Source organism: Sinocyclocheilus rhinocerous, unplaced genomic scaffold (genome assembly GCF_001515625.1).
Source record: "Sinocyclocheilus rhinocerous isolate Xijiao unplaced genomic scaffold, SAMN03320098_v1.1 scaffold1581, whole genome shotgun sequence".
In the NCBI taxonomy this organism is placed as follows: domain Eukaryota; kingdom Metazoa; phylum Chordata; class Actinopteri; order Cypriniformes; family Cyprinidae; genus Sinocyclocheilus; species Sinocyclocheilus rhinocerous.
The window spans coordinates 381,247-387,246 of NW_015635516.1; the positions used below are offsets into that span (position 1 = coordinate 381,247).

The 6,000-nt window shown below is 39.1% G+C and overlaps 1 pseudogene; it reads right to left on the bottom strand.

The window, feature by feature from the left end:
- Positions 1 to 1,399: 1,399 nt before the first annotated feature.
- Positions 1,400 to 6,000, bottom strand: part of LOC107746921 (ankyrin repeat domain-containing protein 33B-like) — an 11,106-nt pseudogene continuing 6,505 nt past the window's right edge.

The window sequence follows — 6,000 nt, forward strand, 5'->3', positions numbered from 1 at the left end:
TCCAGACATCAGCACTAACACACTAACAGGTTTTTTGTTACCTTGTACTGATGTGAGTTTTCAATTCATTGTATTTTTGATAGAATTCCTAGATAGCTATCAGAGGCCAGGCAGGCAAGCTGCTAGCTCCTGTTAGGATTTCATCACGACTGTTTCATTACCATTTCCCCCACAGAGAGATATTTTGACATTGACAGGCTATGTGCTTCTCACTTTGTCCTGAGAACCAGTCTGCAGTATAAAAAAGTGTGGCAGGCGCTAAACGACAACCCGTGACTGCAGCTCTGAAACACAGGCCCTTCACGTCCATTAATTTCAATCTCATCAATGCTAATACATAAGAGTATTAATCCCTATACAGTCAGCTTGATGCATAGAAATGGTGATGGTGTAATGTGAATGTTGATTTTTATTGCTAATTTAAGCGCGTCGTTAGATACGGATATTGAAAAATGCATTTTGAGAACGGAAATTGCCACATGTCTGGATTGTGTGTTTTGGGAACATGAGCCTTATCGCAAGTGACTAGATGTAATACTGACCCCTACTGGAAGTTTACTACCCATTTCACTCTGCATTGCTAGTGCAGGTGCACCGCTTATAAACTGCTTTATTTTTGGATTTCAATACTATCATTTGACATCTTTATGATTGGTATTTGTCTAATTTACCCAACGAGCAGTAGGTTTCAAATATTCATCTATATTAGACTACGATGTATCTCAGACTTTTAGCCTGTGTCTTTTTCAAGAGTTTAATTTTTTAGCAATACATTTGAATCGTTTCATTATAACACTAACATCACCCACTTTGACACGAGTAAACTGGTCGGTTCAGAGCGCCGTTTGCGCAGGCGCGCAACATTTGTTTAAGACAGGAAAAAATCTTATCGTAAGAGCGGGAACGGACACTTTTAAATTTAAGTGTTTGACAACGGAAGACTTGTGCGTTCCAGTTATTAAAGCTGTACAAAACAGTCTGTTATGCTGCTACAAACAGGTAATTTACATAGTTTTTACTTTATTATCGTATATCTGGTTTAAAGCGCTAATAGTGTTACCGCAAATTCTTATTTTAGTTATTTACCTATGGCAGCAATGAATCGGAAGTCACGTTTACAGGAAATAGTTTCTGTGTGAATATCTTAGAATGTCAACAAAACAAGTGATGTTTTGTAATGCAGACTCAATACTGGATTAATAACTTTCAAAGAGATAAATAGATAGAAGAGAGCATGTCCAGACCAAATATAGTAGGCTATTTCATTGTTATGAAAGTCCATTGTTATGTTTAATGTTTAGCAGCTTTTTAATATAACACTCCCTTTCAAAAATTCAGTCTTTGAGAGCAATATAAAACACAGAAATCAGTATGCATAAACTTTGAAGTATGACTTGCCTCGAGATAATGAACCAAAAAAGCTATAAAACTTGTTAGCTGTTTCTATAAATTATAATCATTACGCCTTAATGTATCAGTAAGAGTAAATATTATAAAATCCATATTTTATAGTCCATAGCAGTCTAAAAGAGTAGTGTATGACTCTCACACTAACCACAAGCCTTCACAGTAGAAAACATCCTTAAAAACACTACGGCATCAAAAGCCACATCACTTTTTCCTCCCAACAGGCAGTCTCAACCTATCCATGCGTTCAGCTTTCTTCTTCTCCTCCTTCAGAGCTTTGTACTTCCATTTAGGGATCTGTAGGTGCGACAAGTCTTTTGAAGTCCTGCGCGGCGGCCGCTCCGGGATGTATGTGGAAGGAGGTGCTTTGCACAGCATGACTTTAGGAACCACCATCCCAGGACGGACGCTGCTCCTGCGCATCATGTGAAGTGGCAGGAGGCTGCTTCTCCGCAGGGCCATGGTGGAGGCCATCGCGACGCTTTGCAGTAACTGCGGCTGCAGACTGGTGCGCCGCTCCTGCTTCTTCGGCACCAGCAGCACCCTGGAGTTCTGGAAGAGCCGCTTATAGTTGTTGAGGCGCTCGGGCCCGAGGTTCTTCAGCTCAGCCAAGCGCTGTTTACGGATGATGTCCTGGACAGCAGGGCGACGTTTTCCCACACACGGAGGGCTGCCCGGACACACGGTGTGGCAGGCAGTGGCTATGAACGGGCTGGCCAGCGCTGTGGTCATGCGCACCATGTAGTCCATGGCACCTTCGTCCACAGGGTTGGTCTTCATGCTGATGGTAAACAAGTTACAGACGCACTCGGAGAACTTCCTCCAGCAGGACTTGGGCTCCTTTGAACGATCTACCAGTTCGCTTAGCATAGGCCACTCCATGTGGTAAGAGTCACAGAACTGTTCGGCGCACGGCTGTTCCATCAGTCGGGCCATCAGTCTGGCGGTCTCGTAGCGGCCCGTGAACAGGGCCCATTCCCGTGGAGTCAGCTTACGGCCAAAGTCCCTTGCTTCAATGTCTCCTCCTGCATAACGAAAAACATCAGACAATGAGGGAAAATGAATGCCCACATGAAGGAACAAAATGGATTATTACGTATGCATGAACTAAATTAGGAACCCATATGAATTTTTCAGCTGATGATAGATACTGTACCTGTCATTATGAGAGACCGTACGCATTCGGCTCGACCCTGCATGGCTGCTTTCATCATCGCAGTGAAGCCATGGCAGTTCCTGCGCTCAGTGTCAAGCCTGGGAAAGTAGTTCAGCAGGTAGTTGGTAATCATACTGTGACCTATAATTCAAAAGGACATAGAATACATTTACAACAATGCATTTGGCAGACTATTATACAAAGCAACATATTCTTTTGGAATGGTTAATCTATGCATGTTTCTTTTCTTTTTATACCTCATTATTTTTTATCAACATGTCAACTGGATCTTCCGCTGCTGGACTTCTCCATTCATTTAGTCCCTTTCTTACAAATGACTGCAAGCTTTCATTTATATATAGCTCCTGTGTCTGAACCAAGACCTCATCCTAATTTTTGTCCTTTTCAACAATCCCATTCACTTAGATATATGCCTCAATACCGAAGAGAAGATTTGGTGCTACTTCTGTTTCATCACGACTGTAACCCTAAGTATGATAAAGGATAATATATTGGCTCTTGTTTCATAGAACAGCCAAATGAAGGCCCAGGGGGATCTACTGGGAGTTGCTGATTGTAATTTTATGTCTTCATTTCCCTTACCTGCTTGTGCAGCAGTCATGAGAGCCGTATTTCCTTCGTTATCCTGCCAGTTCACGTCCATATATGGACACTGAGAGAGTGCAATGACCACATCCACGTAGCCTTGGTAACACGCCACTATCAGACCCGTCTGTAAGTGGAGAGGAAAAATATGAGTCATCTCAACAGTCATTTTTTTCTGAATGTCCATCATTACTAATGAAGAAAGTGTTTAACGCAGAGACATTGAAACGGTTGAACCCTACTATATAGCCGTTCATTTAAGGACAGGGATTGTTGGAGGATGAGTTTCCACATCCATCTCTGGAGGGACTCTGAGGGTAGGAGAGGTTGAGTGGTCTTATTTATGAGGTCGATGAGCTCATGATCTTCAGAGTAAATGCAGAAACATATTTAGACTGGTAAGCGGAGCCTATAGTTAGATCAGTCAATATTACTGCAAAGTCACTACTGCATATTTCTATGGGTATTACAGATGAAGTGAGACATTCTAAATAAAACATTTTCATAAAACAAATACATTTCCAAAAAAATTTTTATAGGCTAGCATAAATATAGGCTATGCTAAAAGCATAGTGTGCAACAGTGCCTCCCCATGTTTTCAGTAGGGTTTGGTTCTGAAAGTATTTTTGGTAACACTTCAGGGACAAATTCTCAATATTAACTAGTTGCTTATTAGCATGCCTGTTACTAGCATATTTGCTGATTTTTTAGTGCTTATAAAGCACATATTAATGCCTTCTTCTGCATGACTAACTATATTTTAGATCTCTGAATCCTACCCCATACCTAAATTTAACAACTACCTTACTAACTATTAATAAGCAGGAGTTTATTGAGGGAAAAGTCATAGTTAATAGTTAGTTAATAGTGAGAATTGGTCTCCAAACTAAAGTGACCGTGTTTTTCTCATAGGGGTTTTAAAAGGTAATCGTTTAAAAGTTATAAGATTATTGCAAAATAGTCGGTTACATCATTCGCAGTGCTTCATGGGAGTGGGCAGGGACTACAGAGCTCATTTGTTTATTAATTTGCTTGTTTCAGTTCTCTGACTGGTAGAGGTTTCTGGATTATGTAGTTTTCACCAGGAATTTCACTGTTGAACATGACATAATAATTAAAAAAATTTGAAATATTGCGGGCTGATGGCTTCAACAAAAGCATATAACTTCAATTAAATAACCTTGCAGCTCCCAGAAGGTCTGTTTTGAAAGTTTTTTAAGTTATTGTTAAAAATCAACCCCCCTTTGGAGAAAATAAATGGGATTTTTACTTCTGGAACACCACTGTCAACATTATTTGTAAATAGCCAGACCACATGACAATTCCACCATGTCGTATTTGTAAAACATACTTTATTAACAGTAGAGAAGTAAATCATTTCATCAAATGTAATACATAATACACCATTTTGGAGGCAGTGATTGTTGCTAGCAGGTTTCCTGAACACTCCCCTCTTCTTCCATTGGTTGGACATGTGATAGCCCCTCCTTTAAGCTCATGCCATTGGTTAAACCAATGTACTTTGTGTATGTGTGTGTCACTCAAACAATGTTTTCAAAGCACCACAGAGCCAGTGTTTACATGTTTCAAGGAAATCTAGTTAACGACTTATAGTAGTTTTTATTGCATATTAAGAATGTATTTTAATATTTGAAAATGTAATTTAGACTCTAAATAAGTCACTGAATCTAAATACAGTAAAATGTAAGACAAAAATATTCTTTGCAATGTCTAACAATCAAGCATAACAAACTGTGCAGCTGAATACTCATAGACAAATGCAGTGCAAACACGGAGAGGCCCCCTCTCTGAGTGTAGTACCATATGTAAAATCACAAAACAATTCAGCAAATCTAAAATGCACAGATGAGCAGGGTCGCCGTTAATGTGGGGTGGGGTGGAGTTAGGATGATTCTAAGGGCCCACGCACTTTTGGGGCCACCAGAGATCTGTTTTATTAGTAGTAACAGTAGTAGTAGTAATGTAATAGAAATGATAAATATATCTACCAAAGAGTTACAAATAAAACAAAATTACGCTTATTTCTGCATTTCCGGCAAAATTATCTTTGGGGGTGCAAACCGAGCCGGACGATTTGGTCAGTTGCACTTTTAAAAAAACATCTTATTTTTGCTATAGAAAATCTACAAATTCACACTCTGATTACATAGAATTTTTTTGTTTGCCCCAGTCAAGCATTTATTTTAATATAATTGACTAAGTAGTCAAACTCATTCCATATCAGCAGAATAGTGTGGTACAGAAAATCTATGTCCATAGAACAGGTTCTGAATGAATTACGTTACTGATACCTAATGGTCAAAAGCAATAGCAAAAGTAATAGGTCAATATTATTAAATTGCAGACCAAGATTTTGAATAGCTAGGTTGGCTTGTAGTAGTAGTAGTAATGTAATAGAAATGATAAATATATCTACCAAAGAGTTACAAATAAAACAAAATTACGCTTATTTCTGCATTTCCGGCAAAATTATCTTTGGGGGTGCAAACCGAGCCGGACGATTTGGTCAGTTGCACTTTTAAAAAAACATCTTATTTTTGCTATAGAAAATCTACAAATTCACACTCTGATTACATAGAGCAGCAGCAGGAAGCGCATGAGCTATGTCCATAGAACAGGTTCTGAATGAATTACGTTACTGATACCTAATGGTCAAAAGCAATAGCAAAAGTAATAGGTCAATATTATTAAATTGCAGACCAAGATTTTGAATAGCTAGGTTGGCTTGTTCACTTTATTGCCAAAAGTATTGGGACACCCCCTTCTAATGAACAGGTTTGACTACTTTAGTAATTTCCATGAGTACAAAT